General features: G+C 39.5%; 1 pseudogene; it reads right to left on the reverse strand.

Moving 5' to 3' along the window:
• The window catches only part of LOC113065899 (phenylalanine--tRNA ligase, mitochondrial-like), a 103789-nt pseudogene that overhangs the window by 65256 nt on the left and 24618 nt on the right, over positions 1 to 13915 (reverse strand).

Consider the following 13915-nt stretch of genomic DNA (forward strand, 5'->3'; position numbering starts at 1 on the left):
AAAGTTTCCAAAGGTCTGGATGCGGGTGCCAAACTTTTCCCCGTGTCTGAGTCAGTAGATCCTTCCTGAGAGGAATCAGCCAAGGAGGGGCTGTTGCGAGGAGCACTAGTTCGGGGAACCAGGTCCGAGTGGGCCAATATGGCGCCACTAGCAAGACTTGCTTCTCTTCCTCCCGGACTTTGCACAGTGTCTGTGCGAGAAGGATCACTGGGATAAACGCATATTTACATAGGCCCCATGGCCAGCTGTGTTCCAGTGGTGGGAAAGTGCAAAGAGTTCAAAATGTTTCATTGCAAACATTTTAACCAAATGCAATTTATGCAATATTACAATTACAATTTTGCTCTTCAACAGATCAGGAGTTCACTGATGTAGCTGTAGCTACTCCCTTCAAATATTGTGCGAGTGATCAAGATATCATGAACTGCAACTGCAATCGCTAATTCAAAGGGATTTAATTACCCCATCCATGGATATCGGCGCCCTGATACGCGAAAACTATATATAATATTAGAATGTTTGTGGGAGCCCATACAAAAATTGTGGGAGCGGATGGGAGTATGCGGTAATGGTCAGAAATTTAGCAAGAGTGGGATGACGCAGCGGTGCAGTCAGTCAGTGAGTGTAACAGATGATGTCAATCTTGCGGGTTTCCATAAATAAACTACACAGAACCCCACTATTCAGACAAATATACATAATGAAAAGATGATACAAAATGTAATACCTTGGGGGTGGGGAGGGGGAGGGGGAGGGGAAAGGTTGTGGTTAGAATGCTTGGTTGATTGCATCAGACAAGACAAGATGAAGAATAAATTCCTTTATGTTTTGTAATACGTAAAGTCATTCATAAATAACTATTAAAATTGACAGCATTGTATGTTTACTGTACCTTTTGAATTTCTGATTTTTTAAAATAAACATAATACATATTATTGTTGCACTTATCTGTACATAGTAAATGCAGTTAATTTTTCAGCGGGTGGAGGGTGTGCCCGCAGCATGAATCCATATTCAGAAAGGCACGTAAAACAAATAAAGTTTGCTAACGATTGCCTGTTACATTAGAGGTACATAAAATTTTACTCACCACATAAACAGATTAAGTAGGAGAGATGACCGAGGATGATGGCAAATGATTTGTAATTTCTGAGCACCACTGACAAAACATCTTATCTTGTAAAATGTGTGGTAAGTACTGCTGCTGAATACAGAGTACGTGCGATCGTGAATCTCTATAACTGGGAAAGAAATATCTGATCATCTCTTCATCTTTACTACTTGTTACAGCATGAAATAAACAGGAATTGAACATAAGAAGGTGTTAAAAGAAACCGTATTGCTTACTGAAATTAATCATGTGTCATGCAATTACTCAGTGTTTCAACCGACAATATTAACCAACTGCAGAGCCGTAAAGCCATTCCATTAACCTCACTGAAATACATTCAGTGTACATAGTTTGATAGTTTCTGTATCTAGAAGAAGAAGAAGAAGAAGAAGAAGAAGAAGAAAAAAAGAAACTAGTGTGGAAATTGGAGTAACTTGCAAGGGACAACTTCTCACTTTGAGCACACGAATGCGTGTGTCGTTTATTTGCAAAAGCAATAAACAGAATACTCGAACAATGGCGCTGACTGGCGTCTGGCGTCATCACGCATTCCGAACATTTAAAGGGACCACAATCCCTGAACAGTTTTGCAAAACACAGTGTACAGAACTACACTTAACAATGGTGAATTATGTCTGTCACATTCACTACACACGTCCCCCCTAGAATTCCCCATATCAGAAAAACCCAACTGTCAATGGGGGGTGGGCGTATCAACCAGCCACAGTGACTGCGCTGTACCGGAGGTCGACCCGGGTCAGGGGCATGGGGTGTGGGAGGCTTGGGTGGGGTGGGAGCACTGGGTGGGGGCAGAGCACGAGGCTGTCCGCGTCGTGGGGGCTGGGCCAGGTCAATGGGCCTGGCCATGTCCAAATGAGCCGGTTTAAGGCGGTCAATGGAGAGTCGCTCCGGTTTGCCAGCCCTGTCCACCACAAAGTGTTTTTCCCCTGTCTCCAGAACCTGTAACGGGCCCTCGTAGGGCGGGTGTAGCGGTCCTCTGTGGGCATCGTGGCAAATGAAAACATAGTTGGCTGTTTGAAGTCCAGCAGGGATGCGCGACTGAGGGAGGCTGTGACAGGAAGTAGGGTCAGGTGCAAAAAACCTTGCATTATCCCGTAGAGCAGACCGCTGGAGAGTGGCACACCAGGGAACCGTGGTGCTAGGGACAAATTCCCCTGGTACTCGCAGCGGCTGTCCATAAACAAGCTCCGCGGATGAGGACTGAAGGTCCTCCTTTGGTGCAGTCCTGATACCCAGCATCAGCCACGGGAGCTTGTCGACCCAGTTGCTCTCTTTGAGGCTGGCACGCAGGGCAGCCTTCATTGATCTATGAAAACGCTCACAGAGTCCGTGAGCCTGCGGGTGATATGCAGTCGTGCGGGGGAGTCTCACTCCAAGGCTCTGTGCGACAGCGTTCCAAAGCTCGGATGTGAACTGTGCACCTCGGTCAGAGGAAATGTCTGAAGGGGTTCCAAAACGGGCAATCCAGGTGCCATTAAATGCCCGTGCCATCTCGACAAATGCCACCGATGTCAGTGGCACAGCCTCAGGCCAGCGGGTGGTCCTGTCAACTGTGGTTAGCAAATATGTGAAACCTTGAGAGGAGGGCAGAGGACCAACCAGGTCCAAGATTACATGGTCAAAACGCCTCTCAGGAACCGGGAATGTTTCTAACGGGGCTTTAGTGTGGCGGTGTACTTTGGCCCGTTGGCACTCAACACAGGTGTTAGCCCAGTCCCTAACATCCTTCTTGAGGCCGTGCAACACACTTTGCTGAAACAAGCCTCTGTGAAGCTTTCGCACCTGGGTGGGAGAGACCATGGATGGCATCAAAAAATTGACGCCTCCAACCCGAGGGAACGATAGGTTGAGGACTACCTGTGGAGATGTCACACAGGAGTGTTGTGCCGGCATTGCCAAAAACCACGTCCTTGATCTGCAACCCTGTAGTCAAGGTTTTGAGATGTTGCACGTCTGGGTCTGTGGTCTGAATCGCGGCCATGCGGTTGTAATCCAAACCAAAATGGACTGCCCCTGCCAGAGCCCGTGATAGGCAATCCGCCATGTGGTAGCTCTTACCGGCAATGTGCTGTAAGTCTGTGGTGAACTCTGAAATGTAAGACAGATGCCGTTGCTGGCGGTCGGACCACGGCTCAGCCACCTTGGCCATGGCAAAAGTCAGCAGCTTGTGGTCCACAAAAGCAGTGAAGTGTCGGCCTTCCAGCAGGGAATGAAGGTGTCTAATGGCGAGGTAGATACCCAGCAGCTCCTGGTCGAAAGTGCTGTACTTCCGCTCACAAAGGTGCAGCTGACGTCTAAAGAAAGCCAGCGGCTGCCAGGCCCCACCTACCCACTGCTTGTAAACCGCATCGACAGCATAATCAGAGGCGTCCGAGGTGATGGCAATGGGGGCTGTCGGAGAAGGATGTGCCAACATGGTGGCGTTCGCTATCTGCTTTAGTGGCATCAAAAGCCTTGACTCTGCTCTCAGTCCAGTCCACAGCGTGTTTGGGTTTACCTTTTAAGGCCTCATGGAAGGGCCCCATGAGCTGAGCGGCTCGAGGGATGAAGCGGTGATAAAAATTCACCATGCCGAGGAACTCCTGCAGGGATTTGACAGTGAGTGGGCGTGGGAACTGTATGACTGCCTCCACCTTTGATGGGAGAGGAACTGCCCCATCCTTAGTGACTCTGTGTCCTAGGAAGTCGATGGTGGAGAGACCAAACTGGCACCTGGCAGGGTTGACAATTAGTCCATGGTGGCTAAGCCGCTCAAAAAGGGTTCAGAGGTGCGCCAGGTGCTAAGACTTGGACATGCTTGCTACCAGGATATCATCCAAGTACACAAAAAGGAAAGGAAGGTCCGCAAAACAGAGTCCATGAGGTGCTGGAAAGATTGGGCGGCATTTTTAAGGCCGAACGGCATGCGCAGGAACTCAAACAGACCAAACGACGTGATCACTGCTGTTTTGAGAGGGGAACGGCAACTTTTGCAGTAAAAGTGCTCCTGTGTCGCACAGAAGACGGCGTCCGGAGATGCTATCACAGATGAAAAGCAGCCTGCCTATGCGGCTGAACGCATGGCTACTACTGAGCGCCGGCCCTGGCATTTCCCGAAACACTGAAACTGCATGGTGGACAGCATTTGTTAGCCTTAGTTCCAAACTTCGCATGGTAGAAACACAACCCCGAGGGCTGTTGGGTGCCACGACGTGAAGTGGTCGCAGCAATGAGTGTGGCGTCGTCCCGCAACACTGAAGAGATGTGCATGGGAAAAAGTGCGGCAGCAAAATTTCCCTGACTTGCCAGGAAAAATGTATCAGCCTCTTCAGCTAGTCTGCGACATTCAGTGATTGTGGTGTTGGCTAATGCAGCTCTCACTTAGGAAGGCAGCTGACGCAAGAAAAGCTGGATGAAAAGAAAATCAGGTCTGTGTTCACCCAAAAAATCCAGCATACAGTCCATGAGCTCGGACGATTTGCTGTCACCCAGTCCTTGAAGTGAGAAAAGCCTGCTAGCTCTCTCAGTGTCTGACAGTTCAAACATTTTCAACAGGTGGGCTTTAAGTGCCGTATACTTTTCATTTTCGGGAGGATTCGTAAGAAGGCTCACCACTCAGGATGCTGTTGAATTTCCGAGAGCAGACACAAAGTAGTAATATTTTGTCGTATCCACGGTGATCTCATGCAATGCGAACTGCGCTTCAGTCTAGGCGAACCATGCCGATGCTGACGATTCCCAGAATTCAGGGAGTTTGAGGTTAACAGCCATGATCATGATCACGTCGGGGTCACCAGTGTGGAAATTGCAAAAATTTGCAAGGGACAACTTCTCACTTTGAGCACACGAATGCGTGTGTCGTTTATTTGTAAAAGCAAAAAACAAAATACTCGAACAATGGTGCTGACCGGCGTCTGACATCATCACGCATTCCGAATATTTAAAGGGACCACGATCCCTGAACAGTTAGGCCTATGCAAAAAACAGTGTACAGAACTACACTTAACAATGGTGAATTATGTCTGTCACATTCACGACACTAGCTTGATATCTAACTTGATATCTTTACAAATTTTAATAAATATGTTGTAAAAACAAGCTTTTATTACAGATTCTGTATGTTTCAATTTCTATAAACAAATGAAAGTATTTATATAATCATTTTATAACAGTTATATCATAAAAACTTGAGTTATATATCAACTTTCCTTGTGTGCGAAGTAAATGCTTGTAAAATACTCAGTGTGTTGATTATTAAATACATTAGATAAATTAGTTATATTAGTTTTTTTAGCTAGGATTTCGCTTTTGGGCTAACTAAAAACTTTAATTATGTAACAACTTGAAACTCTAATTGTAGGTTAATGATGCTTCAGGGAAAATAATATGCCCTTAAAATCTTATCATATCATATCATATCATATCATATCTTAGTCATATCTTATTGTGCTTGATGTGAATGTAAATTCAGTACAGAGATCATGTAAACATGCCGTTAGTGTTTGTGAGGTTATTAAAGTGAGGACCTGCATTGTGCTTCTTGTTCGGGAGTATGTGTCTGTGTGTGTCTGTGTGTGTCTGTGTGTGTGTGTGTGTGTGTGTGTAGTCCATATGTGTGTTGTACAGCATGTCTTATTGTGTGCGGTGATTTATAGTGTGCACTTGTGTGTATGTCATGGATGTTGCTCTCACAGGACAAGACAAAACACACAAGGGCGGATGAGAGCACTGACCCCTCGGTCATACCTCATTACCAGCACAGAGAGGGAGACAGACAGAGAGACTGATAGAGCATCAGGCAAACTGACAAGCAAATCTCTCTCTCTCTCTCTCTCTCTCTCTCTCTCTCTCTCTCTCTCTCTCTGAGTAATGGACAGTGGGCAGAGAGGGAGATGGGCTGAGAAATGACCTACAGCCAGAGAGCACAGGTAATCACTCACACACACACATTCCCTGCAGGACGACCATCCAGCCTGCCTGCTTCTACACACACACACACACACACACACTCATCTATAGGAGGCCAAGTTCAGTGTCAAACCTTTAACAGACCAAGGTCCCTCAACAATATACTGTAGGCCATGTGAGACCAACAGGAGGTCACATGTGCAGAGAAGATCACATACAGTCCTCATAACACATCTCCTATGGTCTGTGCAAAAGTTTAACTGCTAATTAACACTCATTCATGTGATTAATGTGCTACAGCAATAAAGAAAAAAAAATATGTAGATTGCCCGTGTCACACGGCACTGGCTCTGTGAGTCGGGGGAGGTGCTGCATGCTTGTCTGACCAATAGCAAATCTGGAGTGTTTGGGAAACCTGTTAGAAAACAAATAACAACTGTTTTTTTTTTTTTTTTTTTTTTTTTTTTTTTTTTTTTTTTGCTGAAACTACAGTACACTTCACCTTTAAGTGGATTTTTTTTCTGGATCAGAAAGTTTATCTGCTCTGCTGACCATTTTTGATAAAGATTCAATAACTCAGTCAGTACAAATACACTATAAGTTTAGGGTGATTATGTTTTATGTATTTACATATTGTACACAATCAAATACTTTTTTTATTCAGCAAGCACACATTCATTTTGCTCAAATGTGACAGTAAAAACATTTAAAACATTACAAAAGATTTTCTGTTTTAAATAAACGCTGTACTTTTGAACTTTCTATTCTTTAAATACTCCAGAGAAATGAAATGCATCACAGTTTTCATACTTTTTTTATTTTATTTTTCTCAGCATCGATAATAATCAGAAATATTTATTGAGGAAAAACAATCAGCATATTAGAATTAATTCTGCATCATGTGGCACTATGGACTGGAGTAATGATGGTGAAAATTCAGCTTTGCAACACAATAATAAATTAAAGTTTAAAATATATTCAAATATAATTAAGTTCTTTTAAATTCTAATAATATTTCACAATATTCACATTATTATATATAAATACCAAGATGCCTGATCATCTGGAAAATCAGGTTTAATGGGATTCTCATTTTACCAGCCACTGCATGCCTTATCTTTCTGCTGGTTTATTAGAAGTTCCACATACTTAGAAACAGCATTATTCCCAGCTCAACATCGATCTAGATGGCTGATTTTGGAAACAACATGCACACATTCTTTTTTCATACTGGTTGCACCTAAGTGGTACAAAAACAAATCATCATCACATTGATTCAGATGTTTTTTTTTTCAGAACAGCTGTTTTGATTCAGCTTGCAAAGCTGTGGTCATCACGGTATGTGCGCCTGCAGTTATACTTATGCCTATTATGGGATAGCATACTGAGTGTTTTTTTTTTTTTTTGACCCTTAGAATAATAACAATGAGCAAAAAAAAGATAGAGAGGTCGATGCAGAAAGAGAGTTGCAGAATATGAATTTGATGCATCGGCACTGCAGACCTTAGTGACATCACAAGAGAAATGCACACTGGGAAAAATGATGAACCTGTTGAGATCTGCTCAGCTGAGCCTGGATCCTTTTATATGCTGGTGATTTAAACATGAATGAACAGAATGAAACTGATAGCCTTGCACCCAAACTCTTGACACAGGCTGAATCAGAAGATGATATCTCAGGTTTCTTGGTCAAACAGAGTGATATATTGAAAGCAAAACTGAATTGTAGTGATAACACTCTTTAGGAAGTCAACCAACAAATGTTTTGGTTGCATTTTATTTTACAGTACGTGTACTAACATGTACTTACAGTGTACTTACAGTGTATTTATCTAAGAAAGTTCTGGTAACACAAGGTAACTACATGGGGTAGGGTTAGGTTTAGGGGTAGGTTCAGGGTTAGTACCTAGTTATTACATAGTTATTGTAATTACTATAATAAGTACATACCGCACAATAACTGAGACTAGAGATGTAAGATGTTTTTGATATTTATTATTATGTGAAAACCTGGACATACTTTCTTTCTTTTTTTGAAATATATAATTGTTTTGTAACATTATAAATGTTTTATTATTATTATAATTTTTTTCTGTCACTTTAAATAAATAAATAAATATCAACCAAACAAATAAATTGAATAGTAGCGTTTCACAGTTTCCCAATATATTAGAATGATTTCTGTAGGATCATGTGACATGATCTTTGACATCACAGACTAAGAAAAAAAGAGAAGAAAAAGAAAAATACATTAAAAAAAAGAACAGTCATCTTAATTTGTAATAATAATGAAATATGACTGTTTTCTCTGCATTTTTGATCAAATAAATGCAGCCTTGGTGAGCAGAAGATGCTTAAAAGAAATTACAAAAAAATAAAAATAAAAACAATAACATAAAACTAATGAACTTTTTGACCGGTACAGTAGAATAATTATTATTAAAATGTTATAGTTATTGTGAACGGCCCTCATAGTTACTAGGTGAGATCTTTATTTTAGAGAAAGGCTGTAAACCTTACCTGGAAGGTGACGGGCTGATAGATAGGTGGAACTGCTTCATTCTCGCAGCAGAAAAGTCAGATATCAGGGATGCCGAACAGAACCATGGCCAGCCTCTCCAGCCCTAGACCAAACGCCCAGGCAATCTTATTCTCAGCACCAGCTGCAGAAGAACAGAACAACTGAGTGTTAAACCTACTCATTTTATTAGTTGCTCCTCAGAGTGAGATATTCTGTCATGAGAAGACAAATGCTTCAACAAGGATGAATGCAACTAGTCAAAACAAATCCACGCAAATCCAAATCCTTGACGTTCTTCTGTTGTGTTGCAGCATATAAATATAAAACCCTTAAAGTCAACCTGAAGCTAAACCCACCTTTCAGGGAACGTTTTGATTATACTGTGCATGATTCATCGGTTCATGTTATTCCAAATAAAAACTAAAATGCTCCATAATCTTTCCTGAAAACACAATAAACTTTACCTCTACTTTGGCTCCTCTCCATTTTACACTTATTTTTCACCAGCCAATCAATTCCCAAATATATTGCTTGTCAATGAATATTCAGTTTCACTCATTCAAACATTAGATGAAGTCATATACAATAGAATGAGTTAAAATTGCATGCTAACAGTGTTGGGTATAACGCATTACTAAATAATTAATTACTTTTCCCTTGAACCATGTTTTTAATGTAACCTTCTCTCTTTGAATACTTGGTCAGTTCAAAAATAATTAATGCAATTTTGTATTTTTAATTTAAGGGAGAATTAAAGAGCAGTTTCATGTCTATCCTTGTATCGATCAACTGGTCGAGGCTGATTTGGGATTCAGAAAGTAATTAGTAAGAAGTAATGTGGTACAATTTGTAATTTGTAGTTCGTAATTAATTATCTTTTTAGAGTAACTGCGAATAACTTTTCACGCTGACTTCAACTCATACGACAGCATTAAGTGCATCTAATTGTGTTTTACATTTATGCATTTAGCAAATACTTTTATCAGAAGCAATTTTTCAAGCAATCAACGATATTTGCCATAAGCAATGCCATGTTTATTAATGAACAGATTACAAAGCAAGCATGAGAAGAGGAGTAATCCAGAGATGAAAAGTTTTTTATTATTATTATTTAAGATCCACAGTCAGCGCTGCAGTCAGCGACAAGGCTGTGTGGCTCTCCGGCGATCAGTCCTGAAAGTAGTGCTGCTATTTCTGATGTGATTATAGTCATTATGAATTTTTATTTTCTTGGCAACCTTACATGACCTATGGTGAGTGGAAGAGGGGAACAAACAGAATTTTCTTCTCTTTTCCATTATCTCTCTCTCTCTCTCTCTCTCTCTCTCTCTCTCTCTCTCTCTCTCTCTCTTCTCTCTCTCTCTCTCTCTCTCTGTCGCGTCACTTATTAACCCAGTGAGGCATTCTTTCCGATGTGAGGGAAATGTGCTTTATATGTTAATGAAGGGAATGCTCAGGGGTCAAAGTGCTCAGCCATACGTGACAAAAACCGGAATAAATCTGCCTTCACAAGTACAAATCAATCAACTCTCCCTTCCTTTCCCAAGTGGAGACTTTAACAAATCTGACCTCTCTCTAGACCACCGACTTTAAAATTTTGTTTCAAATACTCTTTTAACCAATTGCAATATATATATATATATATATATATATATATATATATATATATATATATATATATATATATATATATATGTATGTGTATTAATATATATATAAATATATATATATATATATATATATATATATATATATATACTGTATATATATATATATATATATATATACAGTATATATATATATATATATATATATATATATATATATATATATATATATATATATGAAAACTGCTCGTTTTAATTGTCTCCAAGCTTGAATAAGCATGACCTGATTTTAGTGCAAGCTTGAATTTGATTTAAATACACGATTTCTCTGAAGAAAATGCCAGTGGTGTTTGCCCATGCAAAAATATGCCAAAATACTTGGGTGTTGTAGAGTTGCTAAGTGGTCGTTCTTGGTGTTTAGGGTTAGGGTTAGTCAACTTAAACTTATTTTGGACCAGTTCAGTTTGGACTGAACCATCTGAAACAGTTTGTGACTCGAGCAGCACAGATCTATGAGTTACCCAATCAAAAACTCACTTTCGGACACCTGACAGTCACTCAGACTGGAAATGAGTCAAAATACTTCCGTATTTGATCCTATTAAGGAATCAATGAATTGGTTCTTGCGAGACTAGCATATTCACATCAGAGTTTACACTACATCATCTGCCAGATGCTACTCTTTAGTGAACGCTTGTGTAACAGTTAGCAGAAACTAGAGATTAGTTAATAAAGCTTTAAATATGGATATTTTTCTTACAGAAATGCATCACTTTGCTTTGCTTCAGAAGGCCTTTATTAACCACCCGAAGCCATGTGGAGAACTTTTTATGATCAATGGATGCAATATATTTTGCTTCAAAATCTTGAGCTCCATTCACTGCGGTTTTAAAGCTTGGAAGAGCCAGGATATTTTTTTAATAAAACTCTGAATGTATTCATCTGAAAGATAAAGCCGTAGACACCTGAGGATGGCCTGAGGGTGAGTAAATTATGGGATAATTTTCATTTTTGAGTGAACTATCCCTTTAATTTTGTCTTGCATGTACATGCTTTTTTGACTCTCAAAATCCTGTTAAATACTGTTCTACTGACGAAGAAAAAGTGCCTATATCATGGAATGGTGAGGGTGAGTAAATGCCAAATTTTGCATAAAACTAATTTTCATTTTTGGGCAAACTATCCCTTTACATTCTGTGAAAATAAATAAATAAATAAATCTTTTAACTGTTGACTGAATTTCATCATGTGATTTTCTGTTATTTGTTGTGCAACAAGTTGTTAGGTCAGACGACTAAAATAAGTTTGGATTTTTAATAGATTTCAATACTAGCCCAGTGTATTGGGGAAATGTAAAGCTACATGCTATGAAAACAAATAAGAAATGTTTCCTGAGCAGCAAATCAGCATATCGTAATGATTTCTGAAGGATCATGTGACACTGAAAAGACACTGTGATGCTGAAAATGCAGCTTTGCATCACAGCAATAAATTACATTCTTAAAATTGAGCAGTTTCTGAGTTTTTTGTACATTACATCAATGGCTATATGAAAATGGAAGCCTTCTGCACATTTTGAGGCATCATTCACATCCACAGCATGCTCGTAGCGTGACATGAATGCTGTATGAGCAATAGTCGCACTGATGCCTGCTTTAGCAAGCACATCTAATTACATGGATGATGATGTTAAGGGAAGGAAGACTCCACTAGAGTCGCTGCGGCGCTGAGCTTTGGATTGATGGTCGCGCTGATTGCTATCACTCGTCTGTTGGTGGAAATCACGAGCACATCCAGGGAGATAAAAGAGAGGTGTAAAGCATTGTGACATGGCTAACAGTGAAGCGGAGGCTGAGCGGATGGGTGCCAACACACACATCGTGAACACCAGAGAAGTCAGCCTCTGAATCTGAATGACCTCAGATAAATGCCACAGCTCCCTTCTTGAGTCGATGATGTCAGATGCACTCGTAGCCAATCGGAGCACGGGGGCGGGGACGTCGAGCATGGCCTGCGTTTGACGGAATTCGCCTCCTGATGACATCAGCGGGGCTAACTGTCTTGGAAGCTTTGACTCACATCTTTGCCAATCCCACATTCTCTTCCTACATCTCTCTCATCCTTTCTCCTACATCGTTCCAAAACTCCTTCATATCTTCCGTTGTCTCTTCCCTATTACTCACTTTTCGCCCTTTCATCACCCCGTCCCAACTTTTTTGCCAATTACTCAGTTTAATCAGTTTACTTCTAGATTTTCCCTTGATTCTTTAGTCTCTCAGCACTTTTTTTTCTGATGCTGATGTTGTTTTGCACTAGTCACCCCTCAACAGGGGCCTGTTTCATGATGGTGGCTGAACAAACTCAAGGTTACAGGATTAGTTTTGAGTTGACAAAACCAAACCAGTCCAGTCCGAGTTTGTTGAATGAAGCTGATCATCAACTTTCTCTGTCTTGATCTTGAGTTAATGGAGCATGTGCACATGAAAGTGTGTTATCAGTAATAAACAGCCAATCACATGCCTTGAAACTCTCACTTCTCGTGAGAGAATAGGTGTGATTCACTACCCAAAATTAAAAGAATGAACAAGATGAAGACTTTAAGCACATTTACATGAGATAAAATGATATTTCCTTGAAAGAGGGAAACTTTAAGAAAACATCTTGCTATATAAGTGAAAGTAAAAGTTGCAAAGTTAGTTAGTAGAGTTGATAATATTTATAGGTATAAAATCTAAACTTATATGAAGTCATGTATAAAGCGATTGCTTCTAAAACGTGTTTATATTGCATATTATACATCCTTTATATTTGGTAGAAGAAAAAAAAAACAACATCAAATAAATACATAAGTAAATAAATTAGAACAAAGAAACAAATAAACAAATGGGCTTTTGGACTGCAGACAAAAAATGAAAAGAAAAAAAAAGCTACTCTAAAAACTACTGCATCTTTATCTAGTACAGCACGTTCTTTTATTTCAAAGATCAAGATATTTTTTTTTTTTTTTTACAAAATATGTAACTAGAAAATAACATATATGACAAAACATGCATGTATTCATTCATTCATTCATTCATTCATTCATTCGTTCGTTCATTCATTCGTTCGTTCATTCATTCATTCATACTGTATATATAACATAAAAAAGAAACCAGCGTCAAATTAAGATTAAGATTAAGAAGATAAAATGGATAAAATGAGATGAGATGAGATGAGATGAGATGAGATGAGATGAGATTAGATTAGATATGATACGATACGATACAATACAACATAAATATTTTTGGTAGGAAAGAAACCAGCATCGAAATAAGGTTAAGTTTAAGATTAAGATTAAGATGATAAAATAAGACAAGTTTAAATAAGATAAGATGATACGATAAGATGCTAAAATAAGATAAAATCAACCTGCATCAAATATACAAACAAAATCTAGCTTTTATCTCAAAGACGCACACACACACACAAAAAAAAAATAATAATAATTCCCCCATTAAACACAAATCTGTATTTTATTAGAAAGCAACGTCTATGCTCACAAGTCTTTACTTCCTATACAGACACACTGATGTAAGAGAAATTGAAGTTATAATGGAAAGAATGATTATTTGAGATTGATAGGTAGCAGATGGGAAATATACACACTAAACACAAAAAATACTTAAAGAGCCAGTAAGATGAAAATTCTAAGCTTCCTATCACTGTTTATAAGTATTGTACATTAGGTTTAAATCCATCCAAGGTTAAAAAACATTGTCATTTTGTCAA

This window comes from Carassius auratus, chromosome 49, assembly GCF_003368295.1.
Source record: "Carassius auratus strain Wakin chromosome 49, ASM336829v1, whole genome shotgun sequence".
NCBI lineage: Eukaryota > Metazoa > Chordata > Actinopteri > Cypriniformes > Cyprinidae > Carassius > Carassius auratus.